Raw genomic sequence first — 12,194 nt, forward strand, 5'->3', positions numbered from 1 at the left:
TTATGCATTGGTTGTACGAAAACTCATTGGTAACTCGATGTTATAAAACGTGCTCTTGTGTATAATTCAATGAGTAGTAGAACAAACATATGAGTCGAAGTTTATCTGTTCCTTCTTGGATTAGAAGCTGATATCTGGGCCCCTCGATGATTTTGTTTTGACCTATGTACCGGGCCCGGTCAGAACTAAGTTGATGTGTTCAATTAAGTTCTTTGTCAAACAAATCGGAAATAGGGAAACAAACTGCTGGACAATAAGTAAGACATTGTTTCATGTATTTGTCCGGCTGATATCTAGAACAGAGGATTATATGATCACTTATCTTAAATAGCGTATCATCATCTTCTCAGTTCCGAGAGACCTTGAAAGAGCTACGATTGCCGATCGGTTCCTAAAGTATTGCAGTTATAGTTATTAGACTTATCCAAGTGGGAGACTGTTGGATAAGGTGTTTAAGTCCATAACTATTTCTGGTATGTACTTGACCCGACCCGGCATGGTCCATTTGGTTTGTATGGCACCATGCAATTGGATAAACTAAAATGAGAGAAATAACACTTATGGTTTATTAATATATTATAAGTTCTAATATATTAATAATATTATTTAATTAGTTTGATCAAGAATTAATTTAGAATTAATTAAGTGATCAAAAGATAACTAATTAAATATATGGGTAGATTATGTAAATCTTCCATATCTTATATAGTGGGCTAAGAGGCTCCATGGATTATCAAGTTGGGTTCCACCCATAGGATGCTCCATGGATGCTCCATGGGAGTTACAAACCCATGGGTCATGGAAATGAAGAGTCATGACACATTAGGGTTTACATGGTGTAACCCTAGATATGTCAACACTATATAAGAAACCCATTCTCCACCAAAATTGGCGACACTAAGAAACAAGAGGGCTAGAGCCGATTTTGCAAGTGTAAGATTCTCTCAAAGTTTACTCCTTTGCATTTGGTGTTGTGTGAAGCATTTGAGGCATCACACTTGGGGTGCTAGGCTCACAAGGTTTCAAGGATCATAATCAACAACAAGGTAAGTTATTCTATCTTTCATTCAAGTTAAAAATGTTCCCTATGTATGCTAGATAGGAATATAACCTTGGAATTCAACTTTGCATGATTACTAGACAAACATAGATCCAAGGTTATTAGGGTTGCATGTACACTTAGGAAGTGTTAGAATGCTCAAAACCCATCAGAATGGTTCAGGATGGCGTATGACAGTTTTGAGCGGTCCGGATAGACTGAAGGCCGGAAGGCGTACCGGTCAGACCGAAGGCTCGGGGAACGGTCCAGACAGGCTGAAGGCCCAGGAGGGCGGTCCAGACATGCTGAAGGTTCTGAGAGTGGTCCAGATAGGTTGAAGGCCTGGTAAGGCGGTCCAGTCATGCTGAAGACTTTGGATGTGTTAGTAGATATGTATGCGGAGGATGAGTGAATATGTCGCCGTGCAATAGTAATCGATATGGTCTGGCCCCAAGTATTGATCATGATGATGAAGTTGGCTGGAGGCCGTACGTGGGCCTAGTTTATTATGCGATCAGAATCGGAGTATATGGGAGTTCGTGAATAGCGGTTGCTCTACATGGATAGTGTAGAGTGGAGTTTAGCTCTGTGGCACTTATAGGTGCGGTAAGGGTTGTTGAGTAGACTTCCTGGAAAGGGAAGGTATGTACTTCCGGAAGGAGTTTGGGTCCTCTGAAAGGAAGGCAGTGCAGTAAATGGATGATCGAAAGTGCTTGGTAGTAAGCACTGGGATTGTACCAGGTATATGGAAGCACATACAGGTCGGATGCCCGTTGAGGTTGTGGCAATGTTGGATGATGTGCAGGCATGTTTTCAGTCTCCTTGGAAGAGGAGGAGGATAGTGGTTCCAGATTGGAGATTGGGACAGAGGAAGGTGAGACAGCAGGATAACAGACTCGAGAGTAGTCTGGACCGGTGCTGAGGACTGTATAAGGATATTACAGTCGGAGGTCAAGGACCTAGAGATCGTGATAGGGAGGTGTGAGTGGGTTGCACTCCGTTGTGTCGAACCGAAGGGTTCGAGGGTGACGCAAGGACAAGGTCCTTAGTTCCAAGTATGGTTATAGGCTTGAGTTATGTATGTGGAGGTATTCCAATCTTGGGATTCGTTTCAGGTTGCAAGTTATCAGGGTTATCGCCAATCTTGGGCGAAGGAAGATGGATTAGTGTCTTGGCGGAGCTCAATGGGTGTTGTGGTATCCAGTTTTCGCAGGTTGCGAATGAATGCGTAAGACGAAAGTAAGGCAGTGTCTTCAGGTGGCACTTAGTTGATGAGTGTTGTCATCAGGGGAAAGAAGCCGGTGGCCGGCTTGAAGCAGTTATCAGGACCCTATAAGGGAAGAGATGGATTTTAGGGATTCGATAACTGTGCTTGAAGGAAATCTAGGTTGGTTCGAGATCAGTGGATGCATTGTGGGAGCATCATCCGGAAGTCTGTGTTGCCGCAGGCTTCGAGGACGAAGCCTAATTTAAGTGGGGGAGAATTGTAACATCCCAAGTTCGGAAGCAAGAAGTTGAAGGGTTCAAAGTGTAATCTCGAAGAAGGGACTCGACGAGTAGGTACGCTTACTCGTCGAGTCGGAGCGGGTTTGGGTCGTGGTTTAAGTGGCCAACTCGCCTAGTCGGCGGCTTGGACTCGACGAGTTGGTGCTGGAATGAGAAAACCCTAATCTCAGGGGTTGCACGCTATTTAAAGGACTTTATGTCCTTGTCTCAGCCTCCTTATTGCCCTTGAGAACCAGAAAACCCTAAGCTCATGTGTGTGAGGCCTTTGGAGGGAGATTGAAGCTTGGAAGTTGTTTCTAGTGGAAAAAACTTGAAGATCAAAAGGGCTTGCATCAAGAGAGTGGTGTAGATCCAGAATCTACTGAAGTTTGGGCACATCTTGGAGGTAATAAGCTGTTACCTTCACTCTTTTGCATCTAGATCTATTCATGTAGGAGATTTGGGGCCATTTTGGTGTGTTTAAGATCTATTTCGGGTTTGGAGTTTAGATCTGAAGTTGCTACTCCAGATCTAGACTTGTGCTGGTCTAGAATTTCATAAAGCACCAGTCAATGAGTTGTTGGTGAAGCCCCTTTGTCTTAAACCCTAGCCCTAGAGTGATTTTGGACCTTTATCCCCTTGGTTTAACGTAAAGTTTGCAACTTTACGAGGGAGTTATGCCCTAGAAGAGTGGATCTATAGTTTGGATTCCCTGCATGCCTCAAAAAGCCTCTGTATGGATGAAGTACTGAAGGGACTCGGCGAGTCACATGGGTGGACTCGGCGAGTCACATGAGGATAGGCATGGACTCGGCGAGTTGAAGAACAACTCGGCGAGTCTGTTGAAGATTGCCTTGGACTCGGCGAGTCTGTTCTTGGACTCGGCGAGTCAGGTCGCAGAACCCCTAACCTCTTCTGGTTAAGACGCAGATCAGTGAGTCGAGGGGTGACTCAGTGAGTTGGTCAGGATGGGAATCGGAGATCGTTGGACTCGATGAGTCTTGGGGCGACTCGGCAAGTTGAGTCGTGTTATGGGAGTTTCTGAGTATAGGAACTCGACGATTCGACGGGTCGACTCGGCGAGTAGAATCAACCAGGAAGGTTGACTTTGACTGAGGACTTTGACTTTGGCCAAGAGTTGACCAGTTTGACTTCCAAGGGTATTTTGGTATTTATGGAATTGGTTCTTTGGTAGTGTTCTGTGGTGAAGTTCGTGTCGGTGGTCGGAGCAGCTTGGTCTTATCTCTTCAGTCGACAATTGCAGGTGAGTTATCCTCACTATATCGACAGGGTCTACGGCACCAAGGTCGGCCCTTTATCGGATGGGAAATCCGGGTATTGTTTGTTATGTTATTGCTTTGCTAGATCTGCATCCTGGTATTTAGGATGGTGTTATGTTAGTGACCTGGTTAAGGTCGGTACCCGGTATATAGGGTAATGTTATGCTAGTGACCGGTTAGGTCGGAATCCTGGTTAGGATGTTGATATGTTATGTGATCTGTTAGACTGTTTGTCTGGTTAAGGACTTGTTATGAGATTAATTGTTTTATGTGCACATGGTTGTTTGACGGGGGTTGGGTTGAGGCGGGTCCTGCTTTGTGCTGTAGGCCAACATACCCAGGACGGACCGGATATTCCGAAGGCCCAACGAGCGGTCCGGATAGGCTGAAGGCCCCAAGAGGGCGGACCAGACGTGCCGAGGCTCAGAGAGTGGACCAGGCCGACTGAAGGCCCGGTGTGGGCGGACCAGTCATACTGTAGACTCAGAGAGTGGACCAGGTGGATTGAAGGCCCGGTGTGGGCGGACCAATCACACTGTAGACTCGATGTACATGGTTAGACTCGGAGGGTGGACCAGGTGGACTAAAGGCCCGGCGCGGGCGGACCATTCACAGAGTAGACCCGATGTGCATGGTTGTTCTGTATTGTGATATGTTATGAGTATGTTTACGTGTGGTTGGTATTTTAGGGGTAACTCACTAAGCTTCCGGGCTTACAGTTTCAGTGTATTGTTTCAGGTACTTCAGGAGATCGTGGCAAGGTGAAGGCGTGATCGTACTGCTCCTCATGTTTTATGATTTATGTGATAGGGTTCTGGGGGATACTCTGATGTTTAAACTATTTTGAAAACGAGATGTATGAACTTAATGGTTTTTGGATGAATTAAAATGTTTTAATTTGGCTCAAATTTTATGGATGTTACAGACTCCCTGGCATGACGGTTAAGGGGCGGAACCGCGCCTTACCCTCTTCTCCCTAGGAGAAATACCCTGGCAAACATGGAGCCAATCAGAGAGCTCCACTTGCCCATCTAAAAACAACCACAATCATCATTATATCGAAGATTTCCCTCTAGCCAATGGAGGAACGAGATGGAAAGACGCAATGGAGGATCCTTCAATACGGATCCTCCACGTCTCACCTCACGAGGGGAGGCTCAACAGAATCAGTTAGGAGGCACGTGCCTCTCGATTAGGTATAAAGGAACCCTTCTTCCTCACGGAGAAGGGGAAGGGACTCTTTTCCTCTCCGAGATTCTCTATCTTCTCACAGAATCAATTCTAACTTGATCGTCGGAGCTTCGTCCTGGGATCACCTCTCGGACGTTGTATAACGATCATCTCCTTTCTTTGTATTGTGATATCAGGAGCAGGAACCAGCTCGACATCCATCATTGATCTCAATCCTACCATCTCCGACATATCACATTTGGCGCCATCCGGACGTATCTACAGAACGATACATCCATGAAGCAAAAACAAAGAGCAAATATGGCAGGAGAAATTATGGCGACGTTGGGGGCAGCAGACAAAAGCCCGGTCCATCCAATGTAGCCGTTAGATGGAGGGAAAGTTCCCATTCAGGAAGAACACAATTCAAATCGCACGCCAGTCTCACAGACACCATCCAACTCTGCAGCTGAAATGGCGGCAACCCACATAGCCAATCTATGGCGTCCAACAATTAACCCATCTCAATAAGCAGAAATTGTAACCACAACTCCACAGATTGTCGCAACACAGCAAACAAAGATACCTATTTCTCAGCAACAATCGTTTCCACACAGTCCGAGCAACGGAACTTGGATCCCTCACAATATTCAACCGCAATCGCAATATTCATCGGTGACCTACCCACACGCTACCATGACATGCATGCCCCATGTGCCACTGTTTATACAGCAACCACCGGTGTTCAACCCGTTTGTACAGCAGGCTCAAGGTCCAATCCCAGAGGTGTCTCAGCCGCAAGTCACAAGCGTGCAGACCTCGATCAACCAGGGATCAAACTCCTACGGACCTACCGTCCATTTCTCACCGACAGCCATGTACAACCAGATGTACGCGAACCCCTACTAGGTGCAGCAACATATGGCCTATGGTGGTATGTTGTACTCGTACAGGGACAACCCCATGCAAAGTGCAAGATCCAATTTCAGCCATGAGCTACTGCAATACGAGATCCCACACACTGCAATGATACCGAACATGCTGAAGTACGACGACACTTCTGACCCAGATGACCACATGGACAACTACGAGTGGACAATGACATATCTTAAGATGAATCGCCGCTTCACCTGCACCTACTTTCCTTGCACCCTAACAGGAAACGAAGGAAAATGGTTCAAGTCTCTGAGACCAGGTAGTATTTCAAATTTTGAACAGCTAAAGTTCCTTTTCCTCAACAATTTCATGCAGTTGAGAAAGAAAAAGGGGATGCCAACTCTATGATGGCGTGTAAGCAATGAGAAGGAGAGTCGATTCGTGCCTACTATGATCGATTCACGTTAGCTACCTTGAACGTCCCATGACATGAAGAGTTCCTGGTGACGCGTTCCTTCCCTCAAGGTCTGCTTCCGAGGCCTCTATCTAAGAAGATGCAAGGGACAGACCCCAGATCCAGGGATGAGCTCAAGTTCCGGGTGGAAAAATATCTGAGACAAATTGAAGGAGAAGAGCGAAAGGAAGCCAATCTTAAAGGCCTAGCCAACACGTACATCAAACAGGAGGAGGCGGCGTCCCGGCCAAGTTCAACTCAACGGGAGAGGCAAGGGGTAACCAACAAAAACACAATCGCCATTCTAGACACATGTCAAGGAGGTACAGGCCGTTCAACAAAGACGACAACAGGAATAATCATGCAGATGTCCATGCAATCACCAAAACTCCATCAAAGGAGAACAAGGACAAGGCCGAGTTTTGCGAATACCACAAGAGAAAAACTCATGATACCACCGAATGCACGACGTTGAAAAGGAAGATAGGTGAGAAGCAGCTGGTTGGAAACATAGTTGACATCGCAAAAGAGCTCAGAATAAAATTTGATGAAGACCAACACCAGCCTAGAAATCATAAAGACTGAGGAAAGGGACATGACAAGAGGCCAGAGATACTAACCATCGTTGGGCCTCGCCCATGCAACAATTGTCAAGGCCAGCAATCCAGGGCAAAGATATACAATCAAAACATACTTAACATAGCCTTTTCAACGAGTGATCCCAGACCAGAACATTGGGATCCGAACGACCCATTACACATCGTAGGGTTCATTAGTCAAACATGTTTTAAGCATGTATACATTGATAACGGAAGCAGGGTCAATGTAATCTATGAGCACTGCCTTCGGCGGTTACCAATCGAGTGGAAAAAGTACCTTCAACCACCACAGTAGGGCCCGCTAGTTGGGTTTACTGGTCATGGCATCTGGCCAGCACGCACAATCATGCTCCCGTTTACACTAGTCAGTCATGATGGGGCAGAGAAGACAATAAGGGTGCTCGAGTTCTGGGTCGTTGACCATCCGGCGGAACATAATATCCTACTGGGCCGACCCGCACTCTTTCAACTACATGCGATTCCGCCTACCCTCCATGGCATTCTCAAGTTCAGCACAAGAAATGGGTCGACGACGGTTGTAGCAACAAGGCCAGGTAATGAATGCAGTACCCAACAGGAAACAAAGCAGGAAATAAGATCGTGTCAAAATGAAAGTTTTCAGAAAGTGGAGAATCGACAGAGGGGATCAGCGACGACAGAAATGTTGGCCAACGAGTCAAGGAAAAGGCACAAAGATGCATTCATACGACTCGCAACATCCCAGTCACGGAAATAAGAAAACACTGATCTGAAGATAGTTCAGCCAGAGCTCGGAGCAAAGATTGCAATACAGGGGCAGGGCCGGTCCAGACGATGGGCGACTCGGGCGACCGCCCAGGGCCTACGACTCGAGGGGGCCCAAAAATTCTAGAATATATATATATAACTTTTTTTATCTATATATTTAATTAGGGGCCCAAAAGGTTGGTCCAAAATCACATATTCACATTAACCCAATTACACAAACAAATTGATAAAATGGGCCGTTGAATCTTGATGTCGCTTAAGTGCTGAACGTGATTCCATCATTCCAATTTCAGTGAATATCAATTATCGAATAGGAACGAGAAGGTAGCGGCCTAGCGGGGAACGTGGGAAATCGAGATTAGCTGATTAGCATATGAATCGGTAGGTAATTGAACCGACGCCTCACGAAGTCACGCCTTGATAATGAATCGTCGATTTTTTCTCTCACAATCTTTAATTTGTAACGGCTAATCGTATGGAATCTATAGATATAATACATCTCGTTTCCGGTTTCGCAATTCTCAAATCTCAATTCTTACTTTGTCGCTCACAGTCTCACGCATCTCTCTAGTCTCTGCTCTCTGGGATAATCATAAACTGATTGACAATCGGTAGAATTTCACATCTTCGGCTGCTACAGTGCAACCTGCGAGAGTTCATTATCGACAATTAGATTCAATTTCTAATTGATTTCAGTTGTAGAAGGGGCAAGGGCGAAGGCGGAAGGCTGAAAATACACCGATATTGAGACCAGGTAATCCTCAATTTCAGTTTCTTAATTGACATTCAATTAGTTTGTTTCATTTATTCATTAGAGGGGTTCAAGTAAAAGGAATATGAAGTAAAAGGAATATGAAATATGAAAGAAAAACACCAAGGGGTTCAAAAAAGAACGTTTGAAATTAATCCTAGAGCTTTATATATGCCTTGTGATTGCCATAGTCTTAACCTTACGGTTAGTGATATGACACTTTCTTGTGAAAAAGCTGTTACATTTTTTGGAATTGTGCAACGCCTTTATACATTATTTTCTAGTTCTACTAAAAGATGGAAAATATTGTAAGATAATGTTCCAACTTTAACCTTAAAATCATTATCGAATACTCTTTAGGAAAGTAGGATTAAAAGTATAAAAGCAATTAGATTTCAAGCTCCTCAAATAAAGGTTGTTTTGCTAAAATTAAGTAAAACATGTGATGACCCAAAGTCAAAAAGTGAAGCTAAAAGCTTACTTAAATCTTTTGAGAAATTTGAATTTTTAGTTGGTATGGTTATTTGGTATGGTTATTTGGTATGAAGTTTTATTTGCAATTAATATTGTAAGTAAAAACTTGCAATCTAAATCTATTTGTATTGATACTACTATTAACCAAATAGAAAATATTATGAAGTTTTTTGAAAATTATAGAATTGAAGGTTTTACATCAAGTATTAATATTGCTAAAACTATTGCACTTGATATGAGTGTAGAGCCTACATTTCCATCAAAACGCCGTATTGTTAGAAAAAAACAATTTGATGAAAGTGATTTGAAGAAGAAAACACAATCGGTTGAAGAGTATTTAAAAGTTAATTATTTTTTGGTTGTTGTGGATATGACAATTGTTTCATTAAAAAATAGATTTTGAACAATTAAAGTCATTAAGTGGATATGACAATTTTTTTCTAACAATATTTTTGGGTTTTTAAATGCTTCAAAGAAATTAAAGTCATTAAGTGAAAGTGAGCTTAAAGAAAGTTGTATGAAGTTTGCTACTACTTTTTCTAAAGAAAATGTTTCTGATGTGGATTCAAGTGAACTTTTTTCAGAATTGAAAGTGTTGAAAATGACTTTACCTAATGATATAATTTCTGCTATTGATATTTTGGACTTTGTTAAAGTTGTTGATTGTTACCCAAATACTTTTATTGCATATAGCATTTTGTTAACCATTCCTGTCACTGTTGCATCTGCAGAGAGAAGTTTTTCAAAGGTTGAACGGATTGGCAATGTTATGTATAGAGAAAGACATGTTAGATAAAATTGATTTGGATAGTATTATTAATGATTTTGCATCTAGAAAGGTTAGGAGAAATAATTTCCTTTAAATTAGTTGTTTTTGTAATGTCGTGACCATATTTGTGTTTTTTAATATTAATAGTGAATTTTATAGCATTCTATTTCGAACTAATTGGGCCAAGGTCAAATTACATATTGGGCCAAGGAAAAAGGGAAGTGCGAGCGCCAGCAGAGCATGGAAAATGAAATTCAACTCTTTCACACCCAATCGAAAATAAGAGAGGCAGGCGTCGCCCGTGTTAAAGAAAAGCAACAGTAGAAGTATCGCAATGGCTTCAAAAGCACAACATTCGACAGGACAGGTTGCACCCAAGATGCTGCAGAAAGTTTGGCAAGCGGTGATGGGAGAAATTCACACAAAGACCCAGTAGTGGAGACAGATAGAAACCCCAAGTTCGCAAGAAACACTTGGAGGAAATGAGAACAGGACAAATGGCTATGGCGAGGCAGTCACAACAGAGCGCCCAAACTAAAATAAAGCAAAGGCTGAAAAAAGGGAGTATGGTTAAACTCCGCATAGGATAACCATACTCCAAGTGCCAGCACGGGGACCAGGTCTGTGCCCTGGAACTTAGAGATTTAGAGCCCAATGTTCTGTGTTTTTCCTTTTTATAGCCAATATAACTTTTACTTTGAAAGAGCTTTCCCGAATTCTGTTTAACCAATTGCAAAAACACAAAGCAAAGAGGTTGTGTATATTTTCCAAGTAGCAACAATGGCTAATCATCTATGCTACTTGAGTAAAATCTATACAAGTATGCAACCATAGGTTTCAAAGAATCATGATCTTTATCTAAAACTTGCCAATAATATCTCAGAGCTGAGAATGTACAAAATTTTATTAAGGGCATAAAAAAGAGGTCATAAAAAGATTCATAACCTTACACCTGAAATTCAAATACTAAAAGGTCTTGAGGTGACGATCCCGGCCAAAACGCATGTAGCTAAACCTCAAATTATAATAGCCAAGAACATAGGCTAACGTCTTAAGAATTAACGTAAGAGCCCGACCAAACATATAAGTCAATGGTTTTCGAAAGTATATAAGCCAAAAGTAGCGATTACACGACGTCCAAAACGCACACTAGTTAATTAACGCGAACTCTAGAACAAGGGAATATGCAGATAAGAGTTGCGGTAGAAATGTCAAATAATCCTAGTATATCCATATCACCGGTCTACGCAAAATGCAGAAAAAGCCTTCATATACCAAGTACAAAGTACATAGTTCTTAGTCGTTGGCGACCAATATCTTTCATTACACATACAATACAAGGAAGTGTAGATACTTTACACAATAAACAAAAGGAGACAACAAGAATCAGCAAGGGACGACAGGGCAACATCCACCTCGCACGCCTTCTGTAAGCCTTGGATCCCACTGGAAAATTCCTCATTTTCGATAACTCTATCGATTACTCGGACCACGCCCTTCTCCAACACCCATTGCAAGTTGTCGCGGGCAACAACACCATCAACCCGGGCACGGGCCAGTTGAGTTGGCACCTGTCCAACTCCCTCGCTAGAACAACCTTCTCTCGAGCTAGAGAACTCACTTGATTTTCAAGTCGCTCTGCTCGGTCTTCCAGAGTGGCCACATGATCCTTCAAAGAAGCCTTCTCACAGGCCACAATGCAATGTTGCTCGGATAGCCTCCGGCGTTCTTCCTCTGAATCACGGAGTTCCCCCCTCAAGCTGACAACAACATCTTACGAAGCTTTCAGCTAAGTTTCATTTATGTCATGGCAGCAAACTCGGTCGGCGGCAACAACCATAAGGGCAGAAGCCTGAGCAGCTACGTACCGAACATGGTTGGCCATGCGTGCGCCTGATTGGGCCGAAAGCAACTTCGTTGTGGATAGAGGATGAGCACAGTGACTCCACTCCTGAGCGACAATGTTTTCCGAAAGTAATGAGCCTTTAGTAACCGCCCAGCCTGGAATGTAAGCTTCGAAAGCCAAGGGATAGGATGGAACCACTTATTTTTTCACCCATGTGTGGTGTGTCCGACGGAGAAAAGCCTCCTGACATGCCCAATGCACCCCTAAGGACAGAACATGCCCCAAGATCGGCCATGGGTGAGACAATAGACGGAGAGGACGATGTCTTTGAAGGACAGGGCACCACTACTATCTCTTTCCACCCGGACGTAGAAAACCCAACGCATACGCCTACAAGCCTAAGGGACTTGTTAACGTATCCCTCAGGGAAAACGTTAAGGAAGAAAATTCAAACTAGCGCCAAGCTTGTCCTAGTTAGAGTCAGGTCATTCCCAGTCCGAGGCCAAGGCCGGGCCACTGCCTGCATGGACTCACAGGCATGACGGTTAAGGGGCAGAACCGCGCCTTACCCCTCTTTTCCCCAGAAGAAATACCCTTGCAAACGTGTAGCCAATCACAGAGCTCCACTTTCCCATCTGACGACAGCCACGATCATCATTATATCGAAGATTTCCCTCTAGCCAATGGGGGAACTAAATGGAAAG

At 43.6% G+C, this 12,194-nt stretch overlaps 1 long non-coding RNA gene across 3 annotated transcripts; it reads left to right on the plus strand.

Annotated features, from left to right (window-relative positions):
* Positions 1-7,899: 7,899 nt before the first annotated feature.
* Positions 7,900-10,370, plus strand: LOC145119064 (uncharacterized). 3 transcript variants are annotated; one of them, XR_013713643.1, is made up of 4 exons: positions 7,900-8,031; positions 8,204-8,404; positions 9,607-9,714; positions 9,792-10,370. It is a non-coding gene; the product is annotated as an uncharacterized LOC145119064 (long non-coding RNA). The 3 variants fall into 3 exon arrangements; XR_013713644.1 differs by having other exon boundaries at positions 9,804-10,370; XR_013713642.1 differs by having other exon boundaries at positions 9,607-10,370.
* Positions 10,371-12,194: the final 1,824 nt, after the last annotated feature.

This window comes from Lactuca virosa, chromosome 6 (assembly GCF_052849685.1).
Source record: "Lactuca virosa cultivar CGN04683 chromosome 6, Lactuca_virosa_CGN04683_v6, whole genome shotgun sequence".
Lineage (NCBI taxonomy): Eukaryota > Viridiplantae > Streptophyta > Magnoliopsida > Asterales > Asteraceae > Lactuca > Lactuca virosa.